Source organism: Gopherus evgoodei, chromosome 11 (assembly GCF_007399415.2).
Source record: "Gopherus evgoodei ecotype Sinaloan lineage chromosome 11, rGopEvg1_v1.p, whole genome shotgun sequence".
Taxonomy (NCBI): domain Eukaryota; kingdom Metazoa; phylum Chordata; order Testudines; family Testudinidae; genus Gopherus; species Gopherus evgoodei.
The window spans coordinates 39,275,380-39,295,001 of NC_044332.1; positions in this window are offsets into that span (position 1 = coordinate 39,275,380).

Sequence of the window (19,622 nt, forward strand, 5' to 3'; positions counted from 1 at the left end):
GCTTGCTTTTAAACCATGTCTTATATTTAAAAGGTACACTCGCCAGAGGTCCCTTCCATGGCTTCATTGTCTGGGATAGTTGCTTGGGAGGGCTGGGAGGGTAATTCCATCAGGGTGAGAAAAAGCTCCTGGCTGTTGGGGAGAACGAAGTGCTGTGTGCTCTCTGCAAGCTCGTCCTCCTCTTCCTCCTCATCTTCCCCATCCACAGAATCCTCAGCCATGGCTGAGATTACCACCCCCACCTCCGAATCCACGGACAGGTGTTGGGGTAGTGGTGGTGGACCCCCCCCCAGAATTGCATGCAGCTCAGCGTAGAAGCGGCATGTTTTCGGCCCTGCCCCAGACCTTCCATTTGCTTCTTTGGTTTTCTGGTAGGCTTATCTGAGCTTCTTAACTTTCACACGGCACTGTACTGAGTCCCTGGTGTGGCCTCTCTGCATCATGGCCTTGGAAATTTTTTCAAATGTTTTTTCATTTAGTCTTTTGGAACGGAGTTCTGTTAGCACGGAATCCTCTCCCTATACAGCGATCAGATCCAGCACCTTCCATGCTGGAGCTCTTTTTCGATTCTCAGGAGACTGCATTGTTACCTGTGCTGATGAGCTCTGCGTGGTCACCTGTGCTGGTGAGCTCTCCACACTGGCCAAACAGGAAATGAAATTCAAAAGTTCGCGGGGCTTTTCTTGTCTCCCTGGCCAGTGCATCCGAGTTCAGATGGCTTTCCAGAGCGGTCACAATGGTGCACTGTGGGATAGCTCCTGGAGGCCAATACCGTCGAATTGCAGCCACACAAACCCTAATCCGACATGGCAATACTGATTTCAGCGCTACTCCCCTCGTCAGGGAGCAGTACAGAAATTGGTTTTAAGAGCCCTTTATATCGATATAAAGGGCTTCATTGTGTGGATGGGTGTAGTGTAAAATTGGTTTAACGCTGCTAAATTCGGTATAAACGTGTAGTGTAGACCAGGCCTAGGTCTCTGTGCAATCTCCGTTTCTATAGAGGACTTAATGGGGAATAGAAATCGTTTGGTTGTGGTGGTGAGGTACTTGAGACTCTTTTTTAAAAGTCTGTATGTTGATAAAAATAGTAAGTAACCCAGACTACTTCATAATGGTTTCATCTTTAAGTTCATGCAAGTTTAGGGAGCTGTAAGTGACTAAAAAGATGAGTGGCTTAAGATTCACTGAGTGATACTGCAAATACAACTACTGAAATACCAAAGAAGTGAAGGATACGCAGACCTTTGCCCATTACATCAAGAAAATGATAAAGTTAGAAAGGGGAGGATTCCTGTGTTATATTTTTCAAGTCCTACTCCAAAAGGGGTAACCAGCCTATTAGTATAGGTGCCAGGAAACTTGCTTTTGTGACATCTTACCAAGCATACCTACATTCACTGGACCATAGAAAGATCAATCCTGTCTGAAAACCACCCATTACCTAAGACACCTAATTTATATTAAGCTCAGTAAAAGGCACTGTCTGGCCCCCAACCGTCACTTCCAATGATAAAGAGGATGTTTTACACTATATGTGACACTTAATCAAAACCGATATTCTTTAACAAACCCTTAACCTTTAGCACGCAGAAGTCACATGAGGCCAAGGGACAAGACACAGATCCAGCTCAGGGTGGCATATCCTTTGATTAAGATGATACAGATTTCCCATTTTTACAAGGGTTACGGATTCTGGATATATCCTTTTTTGATTTGTCAGCATTAAATTTCTGTAGCAGTTCAAGCCAAAGAGAGACCACAACTAGTTCTATCTTCAACTGTGTATTAGGAGATAATTTCTCAAAATCCTATACAGTAATGATTCTCAGATCTTCTGATCTTTCTGTAAGCAAGTTTTTCTGGGAACCTGGATTTAAACTATGGCACAAACCTTGCTTGTATCTGGGTCCTTTCTGAAGGAGGAGTATCTAAATACACTTATTCTACAAGCCCTGGAACAAACCTTTTTTCTTTCCTCAGGTCTTTTTCAAAGAGACAAATCTTCAAGTGAGTTCTTTCACCCTCCCTTGGATTTCTGGGGCAGGAGGTTTTACTTATCAAGTATACAGTACTTTAGACAAGCATAGCAAACTTCAGGGGGTTAGACAATTTTTACTATCTGCAGTATATTGGAATTCTCCTCCGTACAGTCCACTTTACTCCAGTGTGGTATTTTGTACATTTTTAGATAACCCATTTGTTCTAGGTTTTGTAGCTATCCAATCTGGGGAGGTGAAAGACTCAGATCTTCACTGATGTAGTGAAAAGTGTTTTCTGTTTTATCCATCAAAGATATTAACTCAGATTATCTTTACCCATCTTTGTAAAGCGCTTTAAAATCTACAGATTAGAAGTGCTACATAAGTACTAATTATCCTCACAAGTGTTGGAAGAAAAATGAAATGTATGCCCTATTTTTTTTTGGGTGGGTGGGGAGGTGCTTCTCTGATGTATAAAGAAAGGTGTGGGGGGGGAGTGTTTTTTTTTTTACATTCTGCATATTTTATTCAATAGAAATGTAAGCCTTGTCTTCTCTGTCAGACTCTGTGGATAACAGGAGAATTGGTAAAAATCATAGATGCCAAGAAAATGAACCTCATTAATTGTGATTTTTATTCAGACTGTTCAAAAAAATGTGTGTTTGCAAACACCTGTGTCACCAATACACTTAGGTCAAAAGCTCTTTCTGTTAAGGATTCATTCCGTTTCCCTTGTCATTTCCATTAGGAGCTCATCCAAGAAGTCCTGTATTAAAACAGGAGAGAGAAGACTTAACATGCCAAGATATACCAAGAAAAAAAAAAAAGACAAGCAAGTAACAATGTATTTAAAATCTTTTGGGCTTCCTTTATACATAATAAAGAACAAACAGGAAGAAAAGCCATTTTTTTCTTCATGCAAGTTACTTTTGAGTGAGAGGTGAGAGAACTTCAGTTGTAAATGAAGGCCTGTAATCATGTTAAATTATCTTCTGTTTAGTGAATGTAAAGCTGACAAGCAAAAATCTGGAGGGCTGGTTCTAGTTTATGACATATAACATACGTTAAAAAAATCCGTCTTTTCTTCTCCGTCTCCTTCTAGTTTTTAAAACTTCAGTACTAAGCAGAAGCATTCACAAGGGGACAAAGATTCCTGCTGTTTACCATCAAATACCCGCCTATCTAGAATTCTTAATCAGAGAATTAAATGAACACGAAAATCTTTAAATTTAGCAAAATCTCAAGTTTTTATCAGGGCACTCTTCTGGAAACAGTCTTTCACTTAACATTTTGCAGAATTGAAGCTTAAGGAACCATGTTATTTCCTGAATCAAAAACATCAAAGTTCGTTTTAACTAAATATGTCCTTTGGTTTTTTCTTTTTTCTTCCAGATTGAATCTATAATGTATTTTCTCTGGGACTTGAATTTGCTGCAGTGCAAAATACTTCAACACTCAGACATTAATAGTCAATAAATCAAAGTAATCAGCCCCTTTGGAATACATGGAGGGGGAGCAGTACTGGGCAGGTTTTCACTGGTCCTGAAGCCACCTTTGATAACAAGTATGTTTTGGTGTTTTACGTGACAGGAAGAAGAGACAGCCTCCTGTATCATTGTCTAATTAATACATTGAGTATTATTTTCTTGCCATGCAGTAAGAACTGAAAAGGGCTCTAATCTCAAAGTCTTCCATTTGTGAAGTGTTTAACAGCATATTTTAAATGCAAATGCGTTTATGCACACTTTTTTCCCTTAGGATTTTGTGGGAAAGAAAAATGTACATAATGAAGAGGTTAGTAGAGGAAGTAGAACTTGGTGCAATGTAGTCCAGATTTCATCTGAAACACAGCTTAGTGTAAGTGGGAAGCTGGTGGCAAAGTACCAGGCAAACCCAAGTGCATCCAAGAACGGCTGCAGTCCACAGCATTAGAAGGCAGCCTAGTACCGTATTATGGTTACGGAATGTTAACAAGGAGACTTTTGTAGCACAGAAGGATTTATTCCCAATATGTTGTAGAGAGGTAATCAAGATCAGTGCTTTTTCCTACTGGACTCATCTGAACTATCTTTACTGATAACAAATGTCTGAGATTTATTTTAAAAATGACACATCCCCCCTCAGTATCTGTCAATATTTTTTAAATTTAAATAACTTTGTGACGTATCAATACAATTCCTATTAAACCGCATCAACCCAAGAGCAAATATTTGTTTAAAAGTGGTTTCTGAATGTGAAATGTGCTGACTGTGCCTCTCCCCAGCCTCTGAAATACTAAACAGCCCTTTTCCCCAGAGCTGGGGGAGAGAGAAGCCCAAGATTCTGCTCCAAACATCCCACAAACTGTGGGGAAGCCAAGATCCAAGCAGCTCATGCCTATCCACCCTTTTAAACTAAAAACTACTTCAGAAGTTTGTATTCTCAGGCATGGAACACAAAGCCCATTTTGCCCATTGTTTATGCATTTGGTTTACTGTTCATTATGTCTTGGTGGCTAAACACATTTATTCTCAAACTACATGGGAGGGTATTTAATGCTTCAGATTTAAAGCTTTCTGTAGCAGAACTTTGGCTCCACAGTTCACAGGAAAAACATGCCTCTAGGGGGCTGAAGGGCTGGATGAAAGTATTTACAGCTCTCTCCAGGTTGACTTTACATGTGGGGTCACTTAAAAGCTGCAGAGTCCCATGGCAAGGTGCCAGTTCTGTGTTTTGTTTTAAACTGAAAGCTTTTAAGGGGACTGGTCAATGGTTTTTAAGACCAAGAATTGACCCCCTTCTTAAAATTATGTGATGAGGGGAAGTCTTTTTGCTTTCACTACATAAAAATAAACAAACTTACCCCAAACAGACCACTCCGTAGCTTTGTGCTCCCTCTACTGACTCAGCTGCTGCAGCTCAGTAAAACAATATTCCCACAATTTAACTAATCTGTAGATCAGCATAGATCTTTACAAACAGCAGACACTGGAGGAGTTGAAGTTGTTTTGTTAAATATAAAACCACCAACCCAATTTCAGCTCCATTCAAACACAAGAATAAAGAAAGATGTATTCACTTTCACCATTTTAAGACAGTGCCCCAAGCAATGGCAAATAAATACTAAAGAGTATAAAAATGTGTCTCATCCTCTTTGGTGACAAAGTCACTAGAGATTGTACCTTCTTTAGTTGTGCTGATTTAACCTTCTTTGAAAGAGGTAGGAACTCAGATTCCCCAGCTTAAGTGAGAACAAAATTAGTTCCCTCCTGTAACTTCATGCTCCTGCAAGTCTGTGGTGAGCTGTTGCCTATTGACAAATATAAAGTGCCTACCACAGTTCTGAGTGCTGTGACCGTAATAATAAGTGATGAAGACCCAGACTTATGGACTGGCAGGGACATTTCCAGATCTGCCATGCGTACTTAATATAGCGTGATACCTACTCTGTGCCCAGAGCCCGGTCAGCACTGGCAAAAACAGGAGTTCTAATTCACATCTGTGCAGCTCCCCCAGGAACTTTCAACGTGGAGGATTATTTTCAGGTTATCATTCTGTTGGTCTAAGCACTGTTTCATATCCACCGGTGCTAGCACTGGCATTTCTACCACCATATTGTTCAGACCAGCTCCAAGCAGACTAGCCTTAGATACAGCTTTTAAAATGTTTGTTTATTTTTAGGCTAAATCAATAGCTGGGTAACGAAGCAGCTGGAATGATAGCATCATTGTTTGACAATGGGGCATCTGTAGGAAAAGGCAATTGGAACTAGTGTTCCCTTTCTCTTCACTGACTTTTGACATGAGATGGAGCTTATGGCCTTTCCTCTCTACTGAAGTAACTCTCGGCCTACAGGGATACATAAAAATGTAACTGTTTGCTGTTTTGCAGACACAAAAACAGAAAAATCATGTTATCAGACACTAAGGAATTGAAAGTGTCTTTTAATCATTCTGGCCATTGGAATAGAATACAGAGAAAAGGCATCACTTTAGGCAACATTATGGTACAGTATTGGCATCTCCTGTGCTGAACTGCTGACAAATATTAATAGCTAAAACTCAATTAAATATTAGCCTGGGCAGCGAACATGAGCTTATAATAACTGCAGGCTTTCTGGAAACTTTTTAAATGGCTAGAATGGCATGCTTATTAAAAACTACAACAATGTACAGTTAGATCTCAGCTGCCTATTTTCTGAAAAATAAATTGAATAAATGACCAGTTATTGCCACTGCAATTAGGCTCCAGTGTACGCTGCTGACAACTTTGAGAAATTTCAGCGATGAAGATATCAAATGTCATAAGTTGTTAGAGACTAACAGAAAAATAAAACAGGAAATTCTGTCTGACCTTTAAAGGTTTGTCACAGGCCCATTTTAATTTTACAAATGAAACCCAAAGTCAATTTATGGACTGTTGTTAATTCTTTACACCAGTACAACAAAACTTTATTCCCCTTCCCGTCAGGTGGAGTGAAAAAAATGGTTACAATGAAGTGTAATAATAAATCCCAATGGATGGTGTTGAAAGGAGGTATATGGTGGGTTACCTGAGGGATCAGATTTCAGATGAGTTTTATTTAACACTGTCATTAATGATCTGCGAGACGGAGCACATTAACAAGATAATACTAAACTGAGATAAGTTATGAACACTAGTGAGAGTAGAGAAATAATGCAAATAGACTGAAAGATGTTAGAAAGATGAGCAGACAATATCAATGAGATTTAACTTGGAAAAATACAAGCAATGCCTGGCAAAAATAATCCAGAATGCAGATTGAGATTGAGACCGGGGAAACATCAGTGCTGAAGAAGACCTAGAGGTGATAGTGGACAACAAATTGGACATAACTTTGTAAGTGTGCTAGGGCTTTAATACATAACATCATGAAACAGGAGGCTTTGGTGCAACTGTACCTGGAACATTCCCTTCAGTTCAATATACTAAATTACCAGTGAGATACAGTATTGACAAACTGAGGAGTACAGAGAAGGTCAAGCAAAATGATTAGGAGCAGGAATGAGTTATTTACAATGAAAGATTAACACAGGTAAATATGCATAGCTTGGATAAACAAGCATGACCCAGACTTGTAAAGGTACTTGCATGTTGCTCCACTCAGCGTTGCAAGCCGTAAGTGACTTACCCAGCTAAGTCACATTTTTCAAAAGTGACTGAGGTACTTAGGCACCTAAGTCACTTGGGACTTGGCTGTTTAAGGGTGCCGCTACACTTTGAGCTAGAGAGGGAATTGCCAGTTTTAGGAGACTTACCCATGCTAGCTCTGACTGTGCCAGCATGCCAAAAATAGAAATGTAGCCTAGCATCTTGGATGGGTACTCAGGGCTGCTAACCCCTCCCACCACCCCAGCTACACTCTATTTTTATGTCTTCTAGAGCTGCAATTTACACTTCCTCCTCAAAATGTAAACATACTCTAAGTAACTTAGGCCTTGCAATGTTGAGCAGCACAACACCTAAATACCTTTAAAAATGGGCAATGAGCCTACAGCTATTTGAAGGGTGTAAATAGAAGGAGAGAGGGGATTCCTTTAGTATGTGATATGGATGCACCAACAGGGTAGCAAAATGAGATTGCAAATTATAGCTAAGAGTAAATATATTTAAATATTGTGAGTTCTTTCCGTTTGATCTCTGCCCTTGACCTTTTCTCTTTACATTTTGTCAGTATTGATACCACTGAAGGGAGCAATGGTGAGAGCACTAGTATACACAAGGCTCTAGTGGGTGCTAGTGTCATCTAACTTTGCACTATATAATAAAACTCTAACATCACCAATGCCTTGGCTATGCTAGCGCTCCCTTCAGCCTCTTGGCTAGGCTGGAGCTACTGCTGGTGTTGGTTATGGTGAGCCATATAAGTTTAGGCCTCTTGTAGACACTGCCCAAGAGTAATTCTAGTTATTAGTTTAATTGGCCCAGATCATCCACACCCCACCCATAGGAGGTAGTTCTGAGGGAGGAAAGCTCGGCAAGTCTCCCCCGGTGGACATCTCTCATTGTCCCCTTTGTGGGGTGGGAGTTGGTTACCCCCACCATGGAAAAAGCTGCAGGGCCTGTTCCCAAATCTGAAGGCTCTACAGGAAGCCAAGGCCTCTGCACTAGTGTTTCCTGTTGCAAGGGTGGTTCAGGTGATGGGGGAAACCTACGTGATTAAAAGAAGATTGCCTGGGGCTATATTATCTTCTCCAAGAGGTATCTGTGGGGTTGGATGATGTGTATTTCCTCCGACCTGCTCTCTCCCCACTAGCAGGGATGCTGGATCAGCAGGGCGGTCTCTGAGGGCTCTTGAAGTAGAGTGACCAGATGTCCTGATTTTATAGGGACAGTCCCAATTTTGGGGGCTTTTTCTTATAAAGGCACCTATTACCCACCACCCCCATCCCAATTTTTCACACTTGCCCTCTGGTCACCCTATCTGGAAGAGATAGGAGATAGTGGCCAGGAGGTGGGTCTGAGGAAAGCCTCTCCCTATACAGATCTCGAGGGGATGATCCAGGGCATTGTATTCAAAGGAAGGAGGAAAGTGGTGTCTGTTACATGCATATGGGTGGAGATACTTAAGCACACGTTATTGAAAGTGATGAATTTTGTGCAGTACATTGCAAATCCCTGTGTTAGGGTTGGCTAATGGCCCTTAGCCAGCATACAGAAATTTATGTAACTGTATACCAATACAAAAACAAAACCATGAGCCAATCAGCATTCAGAGACTTGCAAAACTGAGAAATAAGTGTATTATTATGGGTCAGTTATTGTATAACATCCTTGTGTGCTGATTGGCTGAGACAATGCAATTTCAGTATAATTTAGAGTTATTAAATGGATTTCGAAAATCCTAAATAGTGGTTATTAAGCCATTGACTTATTTTGACATGTTTTGTATATTAATCCATGTTGTCATTTGTAGCTGCGATGCAGTTACTGTGTATAAAAAGGTGTTCCAAACTCAGTGGTAAGTAACGTTAATTACCAAGTCATGTGAGCTTTATGACCACTCACACCAAGAATGCTTGACCATTTTGTAATATTTATTTTAAACCAAGACTAGAACATTAATAAAATGAGTTAGAATTAATCAGGGTCAGGAACTGATTTTTCTTTTTCATAGTCACAAAACCATTCTGTGCAATGCCATCGGTGTCTATTGCGTATGGTTGAGCTACAGACAATCCTCCCTCACCAGCCAGAAATAAATGAAAGACAGCAATAATTAAAATAACAGGTCGCTCCTTCCTATCTTCTATCAAGCTATCGGCTTAGCTTTGCAATATAGCTTAGCTACTCAACACTCTAACCTAATCTGTACCAACTTGGGAAGCCTGAACCATTGAATTCATTGGGTATGGCAGAGACAAGACTGGTCCTCTGTCTCCCACTACCAGGTCTTCAGGGAAGGGTATGAGTATGCTAATTTAAGTAGACTTTTAGAATAGGAATGTTACCACCAGGGGCCATAGAACTGTATTACTTCTTTGTGACTCTGTGTTTTATATCTTTGATTATTCTTTCCTTCATTTTAATAAGGATCTTAACAATTTTGTATTGTTCTCAGTATAAGTGTCCTTGACACACAACCTGAGAGTCCTCTCATGGCATTGAACTCTCTCTGTTCTCTAACCCTGTAGCCAGTGATGAGCTGCCAAAATCTTAACAACCAGTTCCCTACTAGGTCTTTGGCAGCACTTTGGTGGTGGATCCTTCACTCGCTCCAGGTCTTCAGCAGCACTTCAGCGGTCGATCCTTCAGTGCTGCCGAAGACCCGAAGCGAGTGAAGGACCCGCCGCCGAAGACTTGGAGCTCCACTCGGTGAGTGCAAGCCCCACATGTTTTTTACCTGTTTTTTTTTTAATGTCATCCCGTTGAAATGGGACCCCGCACTTCCTAAAGCTGGCCCTGCACAACGGGGTTGCAAAATTGTATCGGGGGCTCTTTCCTTTCCTTTGTTCTGTTCCACCCCTTTATATATCTTTTGCATAAGATGGGAATCTTTTGTCCCTCTGGGTTTCCACTGCCCCTCACTGGAAAAGCAGCAGGTTAAAGATGGATTCCAGTTCATGTGACATGATCACATGTCACTGTAAGACCCCAAGCCTTCATTCCTCCCAGCCTGACTCACAGGAAAGCCTGCCTGAAAACAGAGCCCCAGGCAATTGTCCTGGTTGATGGGAGCCATTAAGATTCCAAACCACCATTAATGGCCCACACTTCGCATAATTACAACAGGCCCTCAGAGTTATATTTCATATTTCTAGTCCCAGATACAAGAGTGATACCTTTATACAAATAGGATGATCACACTCAGTAGATTATAAGCTTTGTAATGATACCTTACAAGAGACCTTTTGCATGAAGCACATTCCAGTTGCATTATATTCACTCATTAGCATATCTTTATAAAACCATATAGACTGCACAACGTCACATCACTCTGTTATTAATGGCATGTTTTTATGCCCCATCCTCTGTGAAGATCACTGCTTTTGAAAGAGATCTTTCACTGGGAATGACTTGTTCCACTGATACTGCTTGGTTGCACTGCAAGCTAAATACAAACTAATAATATAGAAACAACTATAGAACTGCCATGAAGCTCAGTGTCTTAAGTAATAGCATGACATGTTTGCTGGGGTTAACAATATACCCTTGGATGCATCCTGGCCTGGGTAAACCTGCACTAGTATAAAAGCCTCCTGTTCATGGTTCTCCTGGAGACAGGAATCCTGAACAAGGTGGTTTGCATGGTGTGCTCATTTGCATGTCAGTAATAACCAGGATGCTTTTCCAGGTATTTCACAGCTCCAAGACTTTCAATTCAAAGACTCTCCTGTTTGTGTGTTCTAAAGCTCTTTTTCGGTGCTTTAGCAAATAACATAAAATTAAATAGCAGCAGAGGCAGCACTAGCCACTTAGAAATGTGAGTTAGATGTAATCAATCACATCATAATACATCCTAATTACTCAGGTGAATGCCTTGCCCCATTGATTGCACTGTCCCAAAAATAGCAATATTGTTTCAGCATTCCAGCACTGACTAGGCATTTGCATGGATCAAACATTTCTGGAGTCTGTTATTTATCTCATTTTCTACCACTGGCAGGTTCCTGCGAAGCTTCAAGTAATCTCACATGGTCTTAAAGTGTCTTCCTGCTTGCTCTAGGAGCTTGGTTCTAGGTGGGATCGGTCTCTGTCACAGCACGAGTTGCTTGCACTATCCTGATCCCTTCTCAGGAGGGCTCATACTCAGTAGGCACACTCACTTCTCTCCTCACAAATGGATTCTTTAAGCTTTTATAAGCACAGTCTGTGAAAGTCTCTTTCTGTGTAGCAATTACTCACACAGTTGAGATGATCCTACCAATGGACTGAGTGGAACAGTGTCTCCTTCCTTTTTGGCGTGGCTTTGACTCTGGTAATTTGTGCAGTTTCAAGGTTTTATGCAAACTCTTCATGAGGTTTCTACACAGGCATTTTTATCATGAAAACCATTACGTCTATATACATTCTTTGTGGAAATCTGCCAGATGCATGTATTTCAATAGCCTGTCTCACCGAAAACCAAGGTTTATTTGAAAATCAGGAAGAAGGTCTGTTGATTTTATGTTGTGCAATGACAGCATGCACTTCCTCAAGCTGGACCCTCTGACTTTCTATGCTGACTTAGTACATGGGTAAGAAGTTGGAGGAAGGAGGTGATATATTGAGACATTTTATTTCTTCTTAGTATTTTCTTATTTATCCAGAAAGCTTCTCCCTCCCTCACATTTTTATTAATGGTCATCAGTGTTTCAACAGGAAGAGGGTAGTGTTTCTTTTCATGTCAAATTGCTCTCTAGCTTGCTTATCAGCTTCATAGCAAAAAGACATGTTTTCCCATTAGGATCCCCTGTAAAATGGTCCCAATGTGTGACCGTGGATTTTGCACATATGGAGCTAGTAAACAGTAGAAAGGGCAATAGGCTAATTTTCTATAATGAAACCAAAAGCACAAGTACATCTTTCAATGCTTAGGAATGAATTATATTTCAGAACAATGCCGTTTTATTTATATTCCCATCCAGACATCCTGTGCTGTCATTAGGGTGACCAGATGACAAAGATGAAATATCGGGATGTGGGGGGGGGTGGAGGGGAAAAAAAAAAGCCGGAGCATCCGTCGCCACACCCCCCAACCCCCGCCGACAGAAGCTGGACTGGAGCAGTTCACAGGGTGAGTGCTGGGGGCCACCTCCTCCCTCCAGGCTTGCGCTGCCATACAGCTGATCAGCGCAAGCCTGGGAGGGAGGAGGAATGTGGCGTGCTTGAGGAGGAGGCGGGGCCAGGGCGGGGATTTGGGGAGGGATCCAATGGGGGAAGGAGGGGACGCAGCTGGGGGAGGCAGGGGCGAGACATTGGTCGGGATGCGGGACAAACAAGCAAATATCGGGGCAGTCTGGTCACCCTAGCTGTCATTGCCACGGCACAGAAAGAGAGCTAGAGAAATCTGCAGCTGTGTCTAGACAGGGTGGATGGGTCCTGAGTAGAGAAATGGGGCCCAGGCAGGGGATGAAGGGAGAAGAAGTTTAAAGCTCTACAGGAACGGGCAAGTGAGGAAGGAAGCAATGTTGGGAAATGGAGGCTCACAGACAGGCAGGTAGCCTGTCATAAAATGAATCATAGTGTACATAATGCCACCACCCATAGTGGCCAATGTTAAACAAAATCAGCACTTGGGAGCAATTACTACAGGGTGATCTCTAAGTGTATATCTACATAGCAGAAAGTCTCCTCGCTCCCAAGCCTGTGACGACAAATCTCAGAGCCTGGGTCAACTGATTTGGGCTTGTGGGGCAGCAAATAGACGTGTGGATGTTTGGGCTCAGGCTTGGCAAGGGCCTTGGAGCTTGGGTTCCAGCCAGAGCATCTACATTGCTATTTTTAGCCTGCAAGCCCAACTGAGTTGACCCAGGCTCTGAGACTCACTGTTGCAGAGCATTTTTTATTGCTGTGTAGACGTACACTGAGATACTACAGCATTCTCCTGTATATGTAAGGTTCTTTTACAGCCCCCATTACCACAGTATCTGTGCACCCGGCAGTCTTTACTATAGTCAGCCTCACAGGTAGGGTAGGAAAGTGCTATTATGCTGATTTGACAGGTAGAGAAGTGAGACGTTGAAAGACTAAGTGTCTTGCCCAAGGTCTCACAGGACGGTTATAGCCAAGTACAGAATTGAACTCAGGTCTCCTGGATCTCAGGCTACCATGCTAACCGCTGGGCCTCACTTCCTCTATACTTAAAACAGGAAATAACATCACTAATGCATAGGCCAATGTGTGAAAACCACTGGGATTTTTTTTAATGGTGACCATGATGTTGGCTATATAATTTCCAAACAATTTCTACCTTTATTGTGGTTCTGAGGACTCTAATCCCACAGTTAGATCTGTGAAAGCCTCATGGATCCAATTGCAGAATCAAAGACCAAACATCAAATATCCTGATACAGTTGTTGATGCTCAGTCCCATTAATATTGACCAGTACAGCAATATGCCTGCTCAGAGTGGACACTATGAATCTGAAACAGATGTGAATGAATTGGAGATTTTATTAGTGACAGAAAAGGAGACAAATATATACAGCAATCATTATATCAATACGAATGTACAATCATTTATGTTCCTATTTCTCAGATTAAATTATGAGAACTATAAATACAATATCACACGAGAAGCAAAACACATGTGAACAGTATGAGATCCTATTATTTCTCCAGGAAAGAGAATTTTCATAACTCATTCATAATCCATTGAATAAATGCTAAGACTCACTGCTGGCTGTTAATTATCCTCTACAAAGATCTGGTTATTGTGTTCAGTCTGAGTAAAGGAACAGTTGTTATTGTAGTGTACATAGAAAGAATGGTACCTGAGAGAGAAGAGAGGAAACATGCCTGTGCAGAATTTTAACAAGGAGAGCTTTGTTGCACAGAAGGGACTCGTAGGTTAGGATTTTGACATCCCATGCTTCAGAAAATTAAGGTTTTTTAAAATTTGTCTGTCTAGCTATATATTTATGGATGGCAAATCTCTGATTGTGGGTGGAATCTCTCTATATTATAGGGACATTTTTGACAAAAAATCACTCGTTATTGTTAAAAGGCACAACTAAGATTACTATGACTAAAAGAGATTAGAGAAAAGAAACCCATTCCTCTCTCTCTTCAGTTTGTCTATGAACATTTGACAGCTCTTTTGTTTTCCCAGTACAGTTAGGTAGGGCCTTGTCCTACAACTGGATTAGGGCAGGTGTACACTCAAATCCATATGACCCTATTATCTGATTGGGGCTCTGCATATGGTGTGTAGATTTGACTGCAAGACTGGGAACCTAGTCCTCAATTAAGCTCTGATCCAATCTGACTGAGCAAATAAAATTGCAGGATTGGGGTTTTAGTTAAGACCTTCTCCTGCACTATTCCAACCCATGGACTTCGGTGGGTCAGTCCCCAGTTTGCAAAGTTAAACATATACATACATCTTTGTAGGACTGGAGCTTTAATCAATGGGAATTTTAACAATAATTTAATTTGATGTAAGAGCCAAACCTTTTACCTCCATTTATGAAAACATTCCTACCCTGCACAACACCCTGCTTAACTTTAAGCAAGTGCTTAATTTTGTAAGTAGGGGCTTAAGTTCCACTGAAGTCAAAGGGAATTAAGTTTATGCACATGCTTAAAGTTAAGCATGTATTACATGTTTTCTTGAATCAGGGTCTTAGTTTTCCAAACAGCAACAATGTAAAGAAAATATTCTGAAAAAAGGAACATGCAATTGTAGCAATAAACCAGCAGGGAATTTATTATATCTACTATATGCAAAGAGATCACATGTTACTCTTCCATTTGATTAGCATTAAAATCATTTTTATATTAAGAATCTTTAAAAGAACTTGAGTCAACTAATGCAAATGTTACATGTTCCACTTTAGTGATATATTTGTACAGGGAAATCAGGGAATTTTCTGTAGTAGCTTTTCCCATCTGTAAGCTAAAGCTGAGCAAAATATTCAGAGCAAAATATTTTAAAATTGAAATTAGCTTTATTATTTTTGAGATTGCAAAATTGGAGCAGTTTTATTACATCTTTCAACAACATTTTTTGCATTAACATTTTTTGCTGCAAAAATGGACACCATTCACATTAATTTTTCTAATTTTAAACTGCGTTGCTTGGTTATCTCTGGTCTCAGGTCAGATTATATTGGTTTTGGTTTCCTGACTGGCTGAGTTCACCCTCTGGGTCAGGATTAGTAGAAGCCATTTTGAGTCATATTATCTGAGGGAGTGGATGCATTTTGAGAGTTCTCGCTTAACCAGTAATTTAAAAAAACTGGTGGTGACAATAGAATGATTCTGTGTATTGCTCCTAGATACAGTACATGTGTGTAGGGAGGAGTCTGGTCCTCCCCATCACTACAGGGAACCAAAGGCCTGGCTGATGTCCCACTAAAGGGCAGAGCAGACCACCACCACTAGTCTTTTTCCACAAGAAGGCAACTGTAGGTATGTGTGACGGAGAAGGTCAGAGAATGTCCTGTTGCAGGTCCTCTTGGGTCAAAGGAAATATATGGGGAAGCTGGGATCTGAATCTTCTAGTTTGGGTCTATCTCCACTTGTCTCTGTGTATTTATTTGTAAAGACATAACTAAAAGCAGTGCTTTCCAATTATTTTTAAAGCAGAATTCCATTTTAGGAGGGAGAAAGGAGGGTGCCCTCCAACGGTGATCCTACAAAACCAAACCGAAAACTTACTAGGAAAGCTTATATAACCATTCCGTCTATTGACCCTAACCAGGCAGCCTGTACATGAAACGTCCTTCACCATCCTCTCTGCCTGTATCATTATCTGCATTTTACATTTCCTTTGCATTGTTGAAAATAGCTACACACTACAACAGTGGAAAGTGTGCCAGGTGCTTACCTTTCTCAGACTCCTGGGACTTGTGCACAAGGTTTAGCCACTTGACAAAGTAATAGCTGGGGTCATTTTTAAGGATCATTTATTCTTGTCTAGGAGAAAAACTACATTTCTTCTGATAGCAGCACCCATAGAGTTCAGTTGGATTAGGACCCCATTGTGCTGGGTGCTCTACTGACCAGGTTTAAGTGACAGTCTGTGCCCTGAAGAGCTTGAAGTGAATGGTTTTCCCTGCCACCTGAGTAAGAGAGGCGGGGTGTGACTTAGTTCAGGGAAAGGTGTTATTTCGGGGTCAGATTTTCTTACGTGGTGCAACTACTTTCCATTTCAACAGGCCCGTAGGGGATCAGGACAACGTAAGGGTGACATTCTCTTGGTCTAGAGGCCTTTAAGCCACTCCCCCTCACTGCTGTCTGTATATCGGGGGGGTGTGAGGGGACATGTGACTAGAGGAAAGAGGGCATGAGGCCACACAATCCTTGGCTGTGATTTTGACCCATTGACTCTGTTTGTAGCAAAGTTAGAACAGTGCTCAGGTGTCTAGCTCCAAGTAGGGGGCCAAACCCGGCAGAGAGACAGCACCATGAATGTGAGGGAGTGCAAAGGTGAGGTTTAAGTGTGCACATTCACACCCCTCCCCCCATGTGTTCTATATGAATAAACCGCACTCCAGAGTCTGCCGTGGTAAACCTTGATCTTGCCCTGCTTTGTGCTGTGCAATATTCCACTCATTCTCCCATAACTTCATATAAAAAAGCAATGATCAGAAATATTAATGTTAACAAAATCAGCCCCCTAAATCAATTAAAAATCAAGCCCCTCCCCCATTTCCCTTTGTCTTTCTGTCTTCTGTCCTGCAGCTTCCTTCTCCTTTGTCCTGTGTTAGTCTGCAGGGACATCTTCCCTACCAGCCCACACAAGCATTCTGTCCTTTCCTGCCTATCTCACTAATATATCAAAATGAAAGAAAAGATTTTTCAGTGGGAGTGACAGCAACAAAATACAGAATAAAGAAAGTGAGACAAAGGAGAAGTAAAACTTCTGTAAATACCAGCCAGAGCTGGGGAGGAGGAAAAAACACAGAATGGGAAAACAATGAAAGAACTTTGGGAAAGAATTTGGTAAATAGGAAGACATAAAAAAAAAATCAAATATTGTTCTGGCAGCTTTGTGACGTACTGAGATGGCTGTCTGATAAATTTCTGTGATCGGTCATCCCACACAGGTCCAATTAAACCTAATTCTTTTATTTATGGAAGCGTGTTATCTCATTTTAGTTAAACACAATTTACTTTCTCTTGTAGACTTGAATTAGTAACCTAGTATAGCAGTAATTCACCATTGAGTGAAGAGGAGGGCATTTGACACCCTAAGGATATGTCTACATTTGAGCTGGGAGGTATGATTCCCAGCTTGAATAGACAGACCGCATTAGCTCTGCTGGAGCTCGTGTGTTCGGAATAGCAGGGTAGGTGGGTAGCATGGGTGGTGGCTTGGGCTAGCTGCTTGAGTGTGTAGCAGGGGGCCTGGGCAGATCCCTACCCTAAAAGAGGGTTTTGTTGGAATTGGTGTAGACTCTGGAAGACAGTAGTGCATTAGTTCAAATTCAGAATCTTCATCATAACTGTAGGGCTAGAAACATGTTCATTAATGAAAGCCTAAGTGTTCTGATGGAGCAGAGACGTGCCAGCAGGGCACACCACCAAGGACAGACTAAGTGCACCCCCTGTTTTTGCTCTCACATTATGGTTGTAACTGTGCTAGCAACCACACAGTTTAAGATGGGTATTGCTGTGTGCCCCTGGCAGGTGTGCGGGGGGTTCGTTATTAACCCTGTTCTAACAGCATTGTAGAAACATGTTCTAGACTAGTAGAGCTAGGGGAATGCATAGCAGTTTGGTAAGCCTGTTTCCCAGGGAGGGAAAAAATCTCTACGTTCTCTGGCCAGGGAAACACAGTTTGTGTTCAGAGAGAGACCAACTGGGATTATTAATTACTTCTATTCTGGCTGTGCCCCAGACTGTGCTAAGTACTTTCCAAGTATAGAGGAAGATACAGTCTTTGTCCTTTGAACACACAATCTGTGGAACTGGACTCTTAAGTATGTTTCAGCTGGGCATAGTGTAGCTCCTGCCCACTTAGTGTAGGCTAAGCCAGGCATGTGATCTGGGCTTAGCCGATACCGCGGTGGTTAGGGGTAGGTGGGCAGGAGCTAGATTATTGAGTGTGGGGGAGTAGGCTTGATCTTTCCCCTGTACAGAGAGCTGGTTGGCAGATCTCATCTGGGTCAGGTACTGCAGTTCTTCACTTGTTTCTTCCAGGCTCCCTGATAATTAGCTGGAACTATAATTTGCCAGCTCCACCCATCCCAATGAACACCTGTTTAGAGGAAGTAGGAATGAAGCTGATGAGTGGCTGCAGTAGCTGTGAGACACAGATCAAGACTAGAAAGATTCTGGTGAACCCTTTTCCGTGATGAGATTGGAGATAGAACTGAGAGGTCACAATGACTGTGAAGGAGGGGAAGCATTAGACATTTGCAGACTATGGGTATGTTACAGCAGAAGCAGCACAATTCTTCATACAGATGAGCATAGTCCCCACTGAGCTGAAACAGGCTCCCACCCCAGTCAGCCTCCCCCTGGAGGAAGAGACCTGAGAAATTAAGATGATTCACCCATTTCTAATCACATAAGGGGGGAAATAGGTTCCTTTCACCTCCTCTGGGATAGCAAAGAGAGACTAGTAAGGGAGTGGGGAAACTTAGGAAATAATTGTGTGTGTGTGGTGGGGGGATTTGACATGGGAGAGGAGAGAACTTGAGCTGAGTGGAAGGAGAAAATGAAGGTGCTTGTGAGAGGAAGGATTTGAATAACTTATTTTTTTACATGAGACTGAAGAAAAGAGCCAGCCAAGCATATAACCATGGAACAACATGGAGTGAAGGAAGGGAATAAAAAACAAGGGAGACTAGCCCTTAGTCCTCAGCTGTGCCTGGTATGGTATGTGCTGCATGCATCTGAAGGGGAGGAGCCTCAGAGCTCATCTGGCTAGCTCTGAGCCCAAGGGGCCAGGGTGCCTGGAAGGGCAGAGTGAGAGCTGGCCAATCTCTCTCCTGCCCCTAACACTATCTCTGTGCTGGGGAAGGCGTGAATTCTCCTGCCATGGGAGGGTAGCATCTTTGACCAACACCCTCCTTTTCTTTATGGCGTGATAGGGGTCTTGAAACTGTTTTCGGTTGTACAGGGTCATGGCATGGAAATATTAACCACTGCTCTATGCAAAGAGAATTCCTAGCTGGGAAGATCTGCCAGCTTTCCATCCTCCTTGTACAATGTGAGTGGGGCCTAGGATTGACCCATAGTGTTTAAAATAGGTCCATTTGCTGCTAAACTACTATATATTACAGAAGCAGATATACCTGCACAGTATTCAAATACATTTTTATGATTGTTTGTAAACCTGTTTGAAGGGGTGGGGTGGGGGTAAAGACTATTCTTCAAAGGGTAGAAGAGACTTTGGCTTGCTAGCTGCGTAAAAGGGAAGATTCTAAAGATCTTGTGATTTTATTGTCAGTGCAAACGATGTACTCTTTCTAACAGATGTTTTATTTTTGGAGTGATTTACAAATTGAGTAAAATATAACATCTTTATAACTGTTAGTGGCTAAA